This window comes from Argiope bruennichi, chromosome 6 (assembly GCF_947563725.1).
Source record: "Argiope bruennichi chromosome 6, qqArgBrue1.1, whole genome shotgun sequence".
Classification (NCBI taxonomy): Eukaryota; Metazoa; Arthropoda; class Arachnida; order Araneae; family Araneidae; genus Argiope; species Argiope bruennichi.
Genome location: NC_079156.1, coordinates 113921815 through 113937373, shown reverse-complemented (window position 1 = coordinate 113937373; position 15559 = coordinate 113921815). Strand labels below are relative to the sequence as shown.

Genomic DNA, 15559 nt, shown 5'->3' with positions numbered 1-15559 from the left:
TTGGCAACCGTACGTTCTCCCGCATTCATTTTGTTCATTCACTTCTCCATCCCAAACCCCGTGCGGTCGATCGTGAGATTTGTGTATTACACTGCAAGCAAATTATACTTTGTAATATCAGTTCTTCTTAATGATTTCAACAGTCATTGAAATGCATTTTACCGAAAATTGTGTAACATTGTAACTTTTACTTCAATGCAAAATTTAAAAATTGAAATGATACATAATTCATTTCAAGGCCAATGGAATATCAAGGTCAAGGTTTGATTACATTTGTTAAAAATAATAAGCAAAAGGAATCTGAAAGTTCATGTTATTAAGTTTATTCTACAGGTTAGAATTGAGTTAATAATTATAAGAAATTAATTAATATCTTATTTATTTTTAATAATAAGATTTTGGGTAAAATGGTAGCTTTAAAATGTCTCATGATCATTCAACAAATACAATTTATGGAAACAAATACTAGATACATAAGTTAAGAAATAAGCCATGCTGAAATTCATCCCTAAAAGTTCTTAAATATTATATTTAAAAAATTAAATTTATGAAAATTCTGAGACTTTATTGTCTTATATTTCTTACTGCTGTTTTGTTTATTTTAATCTTAACATGATAATATGCCTATTGATTGTGTACTAATTGCAAATTACAACATGCATGATGCAAAAATTACTCAAAGCATTCTACAAAGCAAAATATTCTATTTAGAGCTAATAAATTTGACATAATGTTACTCCTTGGGTAGTATGTACTCAATTAGAAAGAGATGTTTTTTTTTTTTTGTTTTTTTTTTAATCTTACCATTTATCAAGAGTTAAGTCAGATTAAATTTTTTATTAAAAAAATTACTAGGAATATTAACTTATTCCCTTAATATCTTTGGAATTTAAGAACCATTACTTCGAAAATAAAAATAAAAAAATATAGATAGCTACCAGTTTTCTTTTTGAACAATTTATTCTCTATTATACATATTTTTAACTATTTGTAAATGCATTTTATAACAATATTTTTCACTGTTTTTTTTTTTTTTTTTTTTTTTTTTTTTTGTATTTTATACCTTTTATACAAATGCTTGCCTTGAACTTATGGGGGTAATACACTTATGTGCATGCGTATGTATATGTATTCAATATCGTTTCTATAGTTCTATAGCTTTAAGTCCAATTTTGCTTGCTGGTTTTGTTATATTCGCATTATCATGACTGCACTTTTGGATGTGTAAAGTGTGGCAGTTGCAGATCATATAAATAAATGAATAACCACTCTCAGACAAAAGAATATAGTATGCTATGCATAGGAATCTGTTTTGGCTGTCCTGTAAATGCCGTTTATGATAATTTTCATCTGACATTCAGAATTAAGAGCAAAAATTTAAATATAAAATTAAGACAGGTGAATAAAATCTAAAATACAATCTTACTATGAAGTTTAGTCAAGAGTTTTGAATCTTTTTTAAATTTTGTTCTTGTGGAGAAACATACTTGACACATTTTTATTTTCCCGTTTGCGAAATATACATTGTAATCTTTAAAAAAAAATTAAACTAGCTTTCTTCTCATTCTTCTTTCTTTTTTTACGAATTTTCAAATTTCAGGTCTCCCTGAGTTCGAAAAACAAATTTTTAGGATTATATCTATCTGTCTGCATACAATAACGCTTCGAGCTAGATGCATGAAATTTGGTTGTTATCTACACAAAATTTGTAGATATTGATCAAATTTTGAACGAAATCCATTCTACCCGGTTGTCCGAGTACTAGCGAACACGATGACTGCAAAACGAAGAGAGCTAGACGAATAACATTTGGTACACTGATTTAACATCTAAAATGTAGATACGTATCGAATTTCAAACCAACTTTCACACTCGGTCAGTCGGATTATTAAATAAACAAAGTATGTAATTGCATAAGGGCCCCACAATTACAGGGGGCCCCGAATTCTCCAGATTTTTTGCAGTATTTTGTAATTTATTTAATCTTATGCTTTTATTTAATTGCAAATGCTTGATTAGCGGACTTGTTAAAACCGTAAGTTAAGTATTGTTTTAATTAATTTTTAAACATTATTCTAGTAAAATTACTAATTAGTAATCGTTTGCGATTTTATATCATGTTATTTTGTATTTCTATGTTTAGGGATTTATAAACTTAAAAATTGTTTGATTCTATTATCAAATGCTATTTAGATTACGGTTAGAAAATTTTTGTCATTTTCTTTACCGTTTTGTTTAAAATTACTTTTAAATTTCTATTATGGATTTTTTTATAAGCGATATTCGCCCCATATGGGGGATGGGCACCTCGTAATGGAGGATAAGAAGCGTCTGGCATCGTGGTTGGTTCTCGCCATCCTGGTGGATACACGAAAAGGTGGGTGTCTGGCTCCTCCCATCGATGATGGCACGTACTTCTTTATGGAAGGGTTGTACCATGGCCGGTAATGATCCTTATGACTCAACCGCAGTTCCCGCCATTGTTGCTGTCGTGGCGGTGTGGTCATTCAAATTTTTCCGTGTGCCTCCCGACGGGTCGGAATAGTCACTTTGTCATTATGCACGATATTCCAAAACCAAGTTTTTAGAAAGTGATCTGCAATTAACCATTTCCGATTCGTCAATTTGCTACTTAAAACTAATATAAAGATTAAATTAAAATCATTAAAAAAATATTTGGTTTCGAAAGTTTGGAGAAGAAAAAAAGCCTTGAGATTTACATTGTTTTAGGGCTCCTAAAAAGTTTAATTTGGCGCTGCTGTAGGAACCTTATCAATATTTTCCTAAGTATGAGCGCGTTAACGGAAAAACGTATTAATTTGAGTATATGAAATTTGGAATGCGATTTTGTGACTACAATGGTTGTTCTGAAAAGATAAAAAAAAATAATGGTAGATTAGTTCAAAGTTTCACCATCGTCCAGTAAAGAATATCAATAAATTTCCTTTCGTTAAAATTATTTGCATCTTCTGAATAATTTATTAAATTTTAAAAAAGTAAGAAAAATGGAAGAAAAAAATTACGCGATACTGAAATTTATACCACTGAAAAGATAAAATTTTGAATTTTAAAATAGTGTAAAAATATTTCTTGTGAGATAATTTGGTCCCAAGTTACTACAGAAAAATTATGAAATTTCAGCTAATTTCTATTTAATTGACTACTTAATAATCTTTTGAATTTGAAAAACTGACAATTTTCTTTCTCTTGTCTTAAATATGTGTGAAAAGTTTAGTATATAGTTTAGTAAAATACATATACATAATCGTAACGAGTTGTATATATATTAAGATAATAATACAATTGACCTATTTTACAGATTGATAACCTTTTAATTATAGTGTAAGAACTTACGGTGCAGAAAATAAAAATTCATTTCAAAACGGAAATGTAAGTTGGAAAATACAGGCTATTGCATCCAAAACAAATATCAAATCTGACATTTTTTTTTAATAAAATACATTACGTTTATTTTACAGAAATCGAGGAAAATAAATAATACTAATTTCGTTTTACCTCTAAACACAAAATACACAACAAAATAAAATTCTAAAAAAGAATGTGTAAAATAGAAATAAAATGATAAAATCAAATTTAGATCAACAATCTCTGCGCCAAATTTAATTTAAATTGGAAGTAAATGAAAAAGTAATTCAATTTACAGTAGAATTTCTGCCATTTTATTTTACAATTCCATTTATTTAGACCAAAAAAAAAAGTATTCTTACATTCTGAACTAATTAATGAATATCCATGAAAAATCGATAAATAAAAATCGAAAAATGTTCTATTAAATAAAGGACAGTCAATAACGTCTATGATTTGTGTAAATGAGTCATCGAGTAATGATAAATTGCTTTCAACATTTCTAATCTGCAAACCTAATAATTTTCTATTGATATTTTTTCGTTACATTTAAAATTAAGTATAGAGCTAGGAAATGTAAAGACAATTACACTTTATATTATTTATTTATTTTACTCATTCATTTGTTTATATTTGTAGTGAAATAACATTTTTTTATTCAACAAAAATTTTTTAATCATAATAAACTTTAAGTAGCTATTTATATGCATTCATTTTTTTTATTGAAAATTATTTTCACGAAACTACCTATTTATTTTATTTTATTTATTTATTTTTTGTCAAACGTGAAGATTTTTATTTGTTTTTTGTGTAATCATTTATAATGTTTCCTAACCTTCATAATTACGAGAATTTCTGTTCAAAAACTTTGAATTATATTAATATAAAAATTATACACTATTTTTTGTTACATTTGTACTTGAAAATAATTGTTTCGACTAAAAAACATCGTTAGCTCACTTCGAAAAATTTTATTTTATAATTACAGTAATAAACGTAAAAATGTATTAAATCGTTTGCGTTTTTTATTCTTCCAAACTTTTTTAAATTTTATTTTTAACTTTATCTTTTACGTAGTATAAAGAAAGTATATTAATCGTCAAGAAATTCGTACTCGAGATTTTGACGGATCTTCATGTTTCAGACCTCCTTTAGTTCGAAAAACATATTTTTGGAAAATTTCCATCTGTCTGTTTGTCTCTCTGTGATAAAGATAACTCGAAAACGCTTTGATCTAGACGGATGAAATTTGATACACGGTCTTTATACAAAATTAGTAGATTTCTATTACATTTTGAGCAAAATCCGCTCTGAGGAAGTCTATCTGTTCGAATATAATTTAACGCGATAATTACAAAACGAAGCAGAGAGCTATATAGGTAAAATTCGATACACAGATTTAACATCTATAGTCTAGATGCCTTTCAAATTTTGAGCCAAATTCAACTACGAGTTGGCCGTCTGTCGGTCTGTTCTTTCAGAAACATATAAACGTGATAACTCAAAGATGAAATGACACAAATATATCAAATTTGTTATGTGATTTTCTGACTACAATTGTAATTCTGTGTCAATTTTTTATTTCAATCGGTTGGGAGAAACGCGTCTTAAACACAAATTCGTATTTCGGATATTATTAACCGCATACCAGAGATTAATCACCTAATAACTCGCCAAGAATGACACGTTAGATCCAGTAAAAATTCTATATTCACGCCAAAAGGTGAAATTTCGTAACTATTGTACGCCAGTGCCATGCAAAGCTTTCTCTTGCATGACAGGTTTGTTAGAGAGTATGCGAGAAAGTTTTTGGGAGTCACTCCCGCTGGCCTTTGTTAAACTTTCTGAGGAAAAGTTTGATATATTGATTCTTTAATCCAATTAAGGGCTTTAGGGGCTTAAATGAGAAATTTGAATGGTCATTTGTGCGAAAATTTGAATTGTTTTAACATTCTCGTGATCCTTTTGAAAGAATCGCATATAACGTATCTTTCGATTTATCAGCCATTAAGTTTTAAAACTAAATTTCAATTGCTTTTACACGTTTTAATTATATTTTAGTGCATATTTCTTTTTCTGTTATATTATTTAATTCTTATCAACAGTTTAAGTTTAATTAAACTGTTGAATAATTTAGATGTATTGATTTATAATATATGTATTAACTTATAATATGTCATATTATTCAAAAATTTTTTATGTATAATTATTTAGATTTAACCTTACCCTCCCCCCCCCAACATCGAATTTGGAGAAGACAGGGAGCGAGGATTACATTTTAAACCAGCGAGAGTACTCCCTCCAAAATTTTTATTGCATACTCTTTAATAAATGTATTACCTCCCATTTTTCCACATAAAATTGTGGATCTTGGATAAGATCGCTAATGTTTTGCATGGCATAGACGAACAATAGTTACGAGTTACTGATCTCTGATGTTAATTTAGCATTCTTATTGAATCTATCGTGTCATTCTTGTTGCCTTTTTTGGCGACTATTCACTGATAATTATCAAAAGATATCCGAAAATCGAATTTGTGTTTTACACTTTGTTTCCAGCCGATTGAAGCCAAAATTTGGCACAAAATTACAATTGCAGTCACAAAATCGTATGCCAAAAATTCTTATATTAAAGTCATTGCGCTTTTGATATATCGTGTTTGTATGTTTATAAAAGTACAGATAGACATATGATCAATTCCTTGTCAGAATACTTTCCAAATTTCTTAGATATTTATACATTAGATATTAAATTTGTATACCAAATTTTACTCATCTAGCTTTCTTGTTTTTGCAGTTATTCTGTTGACTTCAATTCGGACAAGCGGATAGATAGATTTCCTCCAAATGTATTTGGATAAAAATATTATTGAAATCTACAAATTTGGTGTAAAGACCTTATACCAAATTTCTACCATCTAGCTCAAAACAGTTATGAGTCATCTTTGTCACTGACAGAAAGAGAAAGAAATTTGATAAGAAAATGACCGGATAACATAGGACATTTTGCTAGAAAAAATACACAATTACAAAAACAATAAAAAAACTTAATAATAGAAAAATAAAGACAGAAATAAATAAAGAAACATAATTAATTTATTTTTTGCAAATTAGCTGTCTTTGGCAACCAGCTTGCTCGTCAAGATTATTGATTTTTTTTTAAAGTTATTGAACGATTCATTTGGAATGCATTTTTTAAAATTTCAGTTTATTTGATGCGATTTAAAAATAGGACTTGAGCTAAATCATTCTGCAAGAAATGATTGGGGGTACAAATTTAAAAGTGTATATATTATGAAATATAAACATGAGTGAAAATCCTATTTCAGAATTAATGATAAAAAAAAAGTAATTTTTTTTAATCTTAATTTCAACATTAGCAAAAGCACACGATTGAATATTTTGATGGATGAGTTTGAATTTCATAATATTAAAAAGGCAACTGCAGTGAACATCACTCTTAAAAAGCTTTTTTTAAACCAAATTTAACATTAAAAGCATCGAATAAAGTAAATTAAATTTGAAGAATTTATTAAAAGTAAGGAAAAAAACAGTATAGAAATGAAATCGATATCATTAAAGAGATATTTTTTTTTGAGTTTTAAGATAATGCAAAAACCTTTTTGGGAAATTAATGGTTTTGGAAGCCATCTACTTCCAGTAGGTAAGTCATAGCGAGTATCCATATTGATGGTTAAGCCTATTTTCACTCTCTATTATTAATCTTTCCGATTAAAGTTTATTTCTTAATTTCTTTTTCATCTTCTGATTGAATGAACTGTATGACATAGCGAGCAGCATTTATAATATAACCATTTTATTTAATTAGCGAAGTGTTGAATTAAAGGCAGCTGTAAAAACGCTGAATAAAGCAGGCTGCTGAAACTTCCGTGAATCGATTGTTTACATTTCATTGCTGCCATTCTGTAATAAATAATAATACGGATTTCTGTGCCACATACGTTAGCGTTATATATATATGTATATATCCTTTTCAGACTGATTTGTTAGCATTAACGATCTTATTCTTCGAATAGCAAAATTTGGGGCAGAGAATTCTTTTACAAGTTATATAAGTTTAAATCTAGTTTATATGAAATGAAAATTTTTCTCTTAAATAGAAAAAATTGTTAGTCTGGAATATTTCATTCGAATTTGGAATTCTTTTTCCATCCCAAAAGTCGGAAATGAGCTCGGCTTAGCAAGTAAATAGATAAAGAAGACAATTACTTAGAATTCTAGAGAGACTCGAGGCCTACAAATTTTTTTAAAAAAATTAATTTGATAGAAAGTTAATTTACAGAAGTTGTGCGTTTCAATTTTTTCAAATAAAATAATTTATTTTTTAAACTTTGGATCAATATTTTGACAGCATTCCCAATTAATTACTTTTTGTTACTTACTAATTACTTTTTTTATATATATTGCGCTATTTTATAATTCTAGCAAAATATGTTCCTTTATATATTTTTTTAAATATCCTATTCTATAATTAAATACCGTTTAGTTTGTGTTAATAAAGTTTTGTCATTTTTATTATTATTATTTTGTTAAAAATTACTTTTAATTTTTCCGTAATTTAGATATTAAAACCAACTTTCTTGAAAATAACCCGAAATTAATTCATTAGAATAAAACCAACTTTAAAAAAATTTAACTTAAAACTCCTTGCATTAGATTTAAATTAAGATCAATAAAAATATATATGTAATGATATTCTAAAATCTGATTTAAAACCTAATTAATTTCTAAATTTTTATCTTAATATAGCCATATTAACAACATCTTATTTCCTGACCTAATTCCCATTTTTTTATTTAATTAATTTTACACGCGCTCTGTAAAACGACTGATCTCAGCATTTTCTCATACTCAGAGTGAAGGGATAAAAATCTTTAATGCTTAATAACATTATTTTAAAGATACCTAAGATTCCCTTTTCTAAATCGACACGTATCAAAGAAATCTCTATCAAAATCTCATAGTAAAACCACTGAAGGGGAAAATTTCTGTCTCTACTTCACTTGTATCGCGATGTAAACGAACATCAGTTTTATCATCGCTTTTTGTACATAATAGGCCTCCCTGATGAAATAAATCGAGATTAAAATTTCAAAAATTTCTTCTTTTCGGTCACACAACTGCTAAAACATGTTTACATATATGTGTGTGTGTGTGTGTGTAATGATATTTTAAACTTTTAATTTCAATTTAATTAATTTCCAAGATTTTATCTTAATTTAGCCCATAGTAACTTCATTCTAAAATATTCTCTTATTTCGTGATCCAATTCCACTTTCTCTACTTAATTAATTCAAGAGAAGCTTTATAAAATTGCTTAGTCAGCTAAACGCCGATACTTTCACACGCTCGGCGTGAAGGGGTAAAAAATGTCCAGTAAGCACATTCTTTCTTAAAAGATCCCTATGTTTCCCTTACATGTGATTGACATGTGTCAGAAATCCCTATGAGAATCTTAATAATATATTAGCACTGTGAAGAAATATTTTCCCTATCAAAATCTAAGATTATATAAGGCGAGGGATAATTTATTTCGGCCTTTTTTCCCCACTTCTGCTTTTGTTACGCGCTGTGGCGGATGTTGCCATGTCTGCGTCTCTGCTTTTAAATAATTATGCTTTCCCGATGGATTAAAAAGAATTTAAAAAGATAAAAAGTCTCTTCACTGTCTTCAAAACTGCATCCTGCTCCACATAAAATAATGTTACATATTAAAAAGCCGACAGGATTCGAATTTGTTATATATATATATATATATATAATATTGAAACTGAGAAGTGGCAAGGCAGACTCCTGACACTTACATTGCTTAAGTATACCCCTAGAGAACTTAATCCGGCCCTGGGAAGGAGAATTCACTTTATTTTCATTTAAAATTATTCTTATGTGACTTTTTTTTAAAATTAAATTTAGTCTGGCTAAACAGTTTCAGCAAACTGAGAATCACTGCCTAAAATTATTTCAGGAATTTATAAATGCGTGCTTTTATATTAACTTTTTTTTTTTTTTACAATGGATGAACTGATAATAGCTAGTGAAGACTTTAAATAGAAAAAGAATACTATTTTGTTTTTCAGTTAGTGAAATAAAAGGAATCACCTTTGATAAAAAAAAAAAAAAAAATTTAATAGCTTTGAAAAGAATTTAACTGTCTGTAAATGTAAAATAAAACACTTGGAGCTTTAATTACTTTTAGCAGTTCCGTACTTAATCGTTCCAAAAAAAAAGCACAATTCAATCACATTTACGTTTGATCGCTAAGATGGTGGAAACACTTGACAAAAAATTGGCGATAAAAAAAGGAATGTGGCCAACCGAACGAAAATCTATTCTGCTCGTTTTCGCTTATGATTTTTTTCCCCTCCGTGTATGAGTCATAACGGCGATGTGGCTGACCTTCATAGAACTGATTTTATTCTTATTTTGTTTTTTTCGTATTCACACGGCAGGTAGGATGCTTAAGGCAGAGACGAGTTTGTGTTGGTTTGCTTTTGTGCCTTTGAAAGTGAATGTCTGCGATTCACGAATCATTGCTTTTTTATTTCCACGGTGATGCATCTTCGAATTTAATTGATGGTTACAAAGAAGAGTTCTCTTGGAAGTTTTCTCTTTTTTTTTTATCGTTTGGTTTTTGAAAAAATTAAAACAATTCCACGAGATTTTGAATTTCGGAAAAAAGTATTAAATTGATTTTTAAAGAACTCGTTTTTCGAAGCTGCTCAGAAGTGTTCTTAATAATTTTTCAGGAATAATTTTACCATTTCATTTTTTTTGTAATAATTCGTGTAATTTTGAATTATTAATTTAAAATTTTAAAAAAATTAATATATTTTTGCAAAAATATTGAAAAATATAATCAAAAGATCCTAGTCATTTTTTTAACTGCCTTATGTTCAAAATATACAAGAAGAAAGTATTATAAATCTCAAACATTTTGGCCTCGAGATTTTAATAAATCTTCATATTTCTGACATTCCTTAAACCAAAAATGAAAATATTTGTCTGTCTGTCCTTAAATGAAAACGTTTTGAATTCACTTCAGCAATAAAATATATTGTTATAAAATACATTTAAAATGTTGTTGTTTTTTTTAAATTGGTTAAGAACAGCATAAAAATATATGGCAAAAAATTGATATCATTAAAAAGATATATATATATTTTAATTATAAGATGATATAAAAATTATTTATATGCATATTTCTATCCTGTAAAGTATACATCTGATCAGTTTGATAGTTCTAGGTGAAAAAAAACTGGCCAGTACAGCGCCAACACACTCACATTTTCCTTTCTTATTAATAAAGATGATTAGTAGTGTCTTTTTGTGTTGAATAATGTGATGTACTGTTGATGAAAGAGTAATTAAAGAGAACTGCTCATTATCGAAGTGTTTTTTTTTAATAAAGCTTGTGAAATAACGTAATAAAGCAAATATGAACTCAAATCAAAGATTAATTAATGCAACCAGTGTAGTTTTCGAGTTGGCAAATTGATATGAAAATTTTGAATCTTAAAAACGTATTATAAACAATATTGGTATTCAGAAATATACATGGAATAATTTACTTGGATCGTCACTCATTTACATTGTTCAGACTTAAAATTCCAAAAATTAAGACAATTTTATTTGAAGACTGTTTTTTTTAAATTTATAATGACTGATTTCTAACAAGGCGAGATTCGTAATCGTCTGTCAATAAATATTATATAATATTGTATAATTGTCAACAAAATTTTCAGTATTGATTATTTTTGGTTTCGAATGCGTAGACCGAAAAACCTTTGAAATAATAAATGTGCCCCAACGCAACATTTTTTTCTTTCTTTATGATTGAAATCATTTTTAAATATTTTGAAGTAGTAGTTATAAAAAAAATGGAAGTAAATAAATTTCACTGCAAATTCCAGATGACTAATTTGGAAGGTATTCTTTTGAGAATCGATGACAAATTTCTTTTTACTTATTTATATCCTAGTAAAATTTATTTAGCTTAACAATATTTTATTTATATAAAATTATTCAATTTAACTTAATCTTATTTTCTTATGTATTTCTTAACCCTCTGGCTGAGTAATTCTTTAAAATCATTATTTGGATGCTATGTTTGCAAATAAATTCAAATATTTTTCAAAGAAAGTGAACTGATACTATATGTTACACGATAAAAATATAATATAATAAAAATCTGTAATCCTAAACATAAGCACTCTAAACTGTGAAAAACGCAGGATGCAACAGAAAATGGACTGACTGCCAACCCGTGGCAATCGCGGGATACGCAGTTGGAGGGTTAATTTAATTTAATTTTCTTTTCTTATGAATATTACAATTTTATGAAATGTTATCATAGAATAAACACATGTATAAAATCTTGTACTGAATCATGTAAACAAGACCACACGCCAAATTTTCAGTATTTAAAGCGTTGCATTTTTGTTGCCAACAACTGCTAAATCTTTTGAAAAAATAGACACAAAATTTAATATGGATTTAATCTTAAGATGCTAAAATTATATACCGAATTTTATTCATCTGTGTTTTTTGTTTGCTAGTTATCGTGTTTTCGTTCCTAGATGTCATTTAACTTTTAATAGAAATCTATAAATTTGATGTTAAGATAACTTACCAATTTTCATCCATCTAGCTCAATGCGTTTTTCAGTTATGTTCACAGACAGACAATAGATAGAGCTGCAGACAGCATGACGTGTAATAATTGCAAAAAACTATTATTCTGAACTCATAGAGATCTGAAATATGGTGATTTATCAACAAATCGATTTATATATATATATCGTTGCAATATTTCTCTCAGTATATTTCATTTAAGATAACATAAAAATCCATATTACTGAAAGAAATTGCCGAAAACTTTTTTTCTAAAAGTAATTCAATTCTTTTTAAATAAAACTCAAATTCTTGAACAGCAACTTCCGAATAAATCCGTGTCCAAAATAACAAGCGATTTTAATAAAAAGTAAATTTAAATTACAACATAAGATACTTTTTAACATCTGTCCTTAAAAATTGCAAAAGAATAAGGAAGTAAAAGATTAAGTTAATAACTTTTATTGTTATAATTAATGATTTTGGATCTTGTAATTATCCAGAAGTAGAAGCAGTTTTAAGTTGTTTCGATTCTATAATGTTTCATTTTAGTTGATGTCATTGTACTTAGACTCAAATAATATGTAACACTATAAGAAGGAAATAAATAATGAACCGACGCGGAGCACTGCCATTGTCCGCGAAATAAGATATGAATATATCGAGTCTGGACTTCAAAACCATTTCCGTATTTTTAGTATCAAAAGAATAAAAATGAAGACGCTATTCGAGCATAGAAAAACTTGAATCGACTTGACTTTGAACCGCTGCCACAGATGGCTTTCTATTTTTATTTTTAGAAGCAAACGATATTCTGTAAAATGAATTAAGAACCACAGAGGAAATAAAAGTAATAATAATATTAATAAAAAATGTTCTGTTTGGTCTGCTCTCTTAAAGGTCATACACCTGTGGAAGCTCATAGTTATTCAGTTTCCTTTCTGACTAGTTTCTAACGAACAATACATAGCTACAAAAACTGTAACCGCAATCAAGGAAGCCATTGTTGTGCTTCGTGATAAGTGTTTCGCGCCGTGTCAGTCAGACGATAATTTAGTTTCAGAAATGCACTAAAAATTGTATTATTATTATTTTTTTCTTTTGTTTCTACACGATTCTAGACATTTATTTTTCTTTGCGTGGGGCATCTTTTTTCGGAATCTATTATCCGCGATTCTCAGCATGTGAAGAACTCAACACAAATGTTTTGAAAATGGAACATTTTTAGAATATTAATAAACAACTACAATAGTATGTTTCCTGAAAGATATTTTTACAAAGAAAAAAATATATAAACCTGTATTCTAAAGCTTGTTTCTAATAAAAAGACGTTTTAAGTTTTATTCTAAGAAATAATAAATTGCTTGCAGTGAATGCGAAAGAGCAACATTACATTTTGTGAAGAAGTTATTTATTTAAACGCTATTTGATTTATGTAGCAGCTGTGGGAAATTTAATAACCAAAATTAATTGAGTTCAAAAAAAAAGAACAAAAAAAAAGGAATATTCCAGCTGTAAAAATAAAATGCTAACTAAGAATAATATTTATTCTTTAAAGTTGTAGATTAAAAACAGCAAAAAAGTTGCTTTTCTAAATGGCTGATATATTTTAAAGCAATTTCAATTAACTTGCACTGAATCAACTTGTTCAGATGAACTTAAGTAAACTTATCAACCTTTGGTTTTGATTTTGAATGCGATTTTAATAGAAATCAAATTTTTATATTTTATCACTTTTTAATGGAGTCTCGTTCCTTTATTAGTATAAGTTGCAATGTAAGTTTTAAATTATGAGGAATAAATAAAAACAACATGTTTTTTAATCATTTAAAACATTTTTTTTATTACAAACATTATTAAACTAACACCAATCATTATTAAACGATTTTATTTACTTAAAATTGTAAATGAAGAAGTTTTTTCCCCTTTTCCTTAATTCTTTTTTTTTTTTTTTAAAAAATCTCAATCTAAAATTATACTGCCCATTTTGTAGGACAAAAAAAAAAAAAAACAGATGCGGTATTACTTTCAATGGTAAGACAACGTACAATTACAGTCAGAAACGTACTTTTATAAAGCAGCGTCTAGAGCAAATTCCAAAATAATGTTCCCATAGAAATTAAGTTGAAATAACTATATAAAAACACTTTTAAACTAATATGATCTAGCTGCCAATCAATGCATGTTAATTTTCCAATCAGATATAGTAAATTAAATATAAAGAATAAATAGTATAACAATTATAAAGGCAATTAATATCATTAAACATAACTAATATGTATAAAAGCATTAGAAATTGCATTTTAAAACTTAATGATAGACGAATCTGAATTTACAATATACGGTTAATATTTTAAAAGGGATTCTAAACACATCGTTTGCTGGAGTTTTAGCACTTTCATGATTGATGTTAGTTATCGGCGCCGAAATTTTTATCGCCCCCCCCGGCGATTAATGGAATGCATATTCATTATATATATATATATATATATATATATATATATATATATATATATATATATATATATATATATATATATATATATATATATACCAGCCGCCTTTGACGACTAGCCGGTTCGCCAATCTTAATGTTCGTTTAAATTTTAATAATTAAATATTTTGCGCATTCCTACTTTAATAGTTTCTTTATTAAAATATTTTAAAATTTCAAATTTTGATAGTCATATAATTCACTCATAATATTATAAAGGCCTTCAGTCATAACGTAATATGTATCTCTCTTATTTTCTGTTACCTCTCGTAGAATTTATGCTTTAAATTAAAGTGTAAATGATTAATCTGCAATTAATATAATAATATTTTTTACTGAAACAAAGCATTTTTTTAATAATATGATTACTGATAATAGAGTCACTGAGCGTTTAAACTTTATGGGCACTAAAGAATATCTTTCTTAATTTATGTCATATCTCAAGAATTTGTCAAAAAAATTTTCTCAGATTCATCATGAACAGATCGATTAATTAACAATGTTTAATTTTAAATGCATCAAACACTAAGAAAATAAAATGAATCGTTTAAAATAATCGGTCGAAAACAGGTTTAAACAAAAACTACTTAAAAAACGATGTACTTAAAACTATAAGCATATACAAAAAGTATATAACTAACATAAATACAATTTAATTACAAAAGTATACAACTAACCTAAAAATAATTTTAATTAAGTCCGCATAAGTTGAAAATAGTTGTCAACAATCAGAACACAATGCGCATGCGTGAGTTTTCAACGCCAGTTATGGTAACGCAAATACGTGAATTTTTCTACGTCAGTTGGGGTAACGCTATGCAGATTAGACATTTTTAATTTCCTTTATTCTGTGTTATTTTAATTCAAAAGTACTTCAGAATGAATCTGAAACATGGATTAATTAACAATGTTTAATTTTAAATGCATAAAACATTAGGAAAATAAACAGAATCGTTTGAAATAATCGGCCGAAAAATTTTAACCCTAGCCTCATTACTGTTGGGAGAAAAAAAAACTGAAGTCTTACTCATTTGGCGGTGTGGGAAAATGGACGATTTTTTTGGCCGGA

The 15559-nt window shown here is 27.5% G+C and overlaps 1 long non-coding RNA gene across 1 annotated transcript in view; it reads left to right on the top strand.

Annotated features, from left to right (window-relative positions):
* The first annotated feature begins 77 nt into the window (after positions 1 to 77).
* Positions 78 to 15559, top strand: part of LOC129971948 (uncharacterized) — a 37793-nt gene continuing 22311 nt past the window's right edge. Inside the window, exon 1 of the long non-coding RNA XR_008784826.1 lies at positions 78 to 333. This is a non-coding gene — a long non-coding RNA (uncharacterized LOC129971948). The remainder of the gene's footprint in view (positions 334 to 15559) is intronic.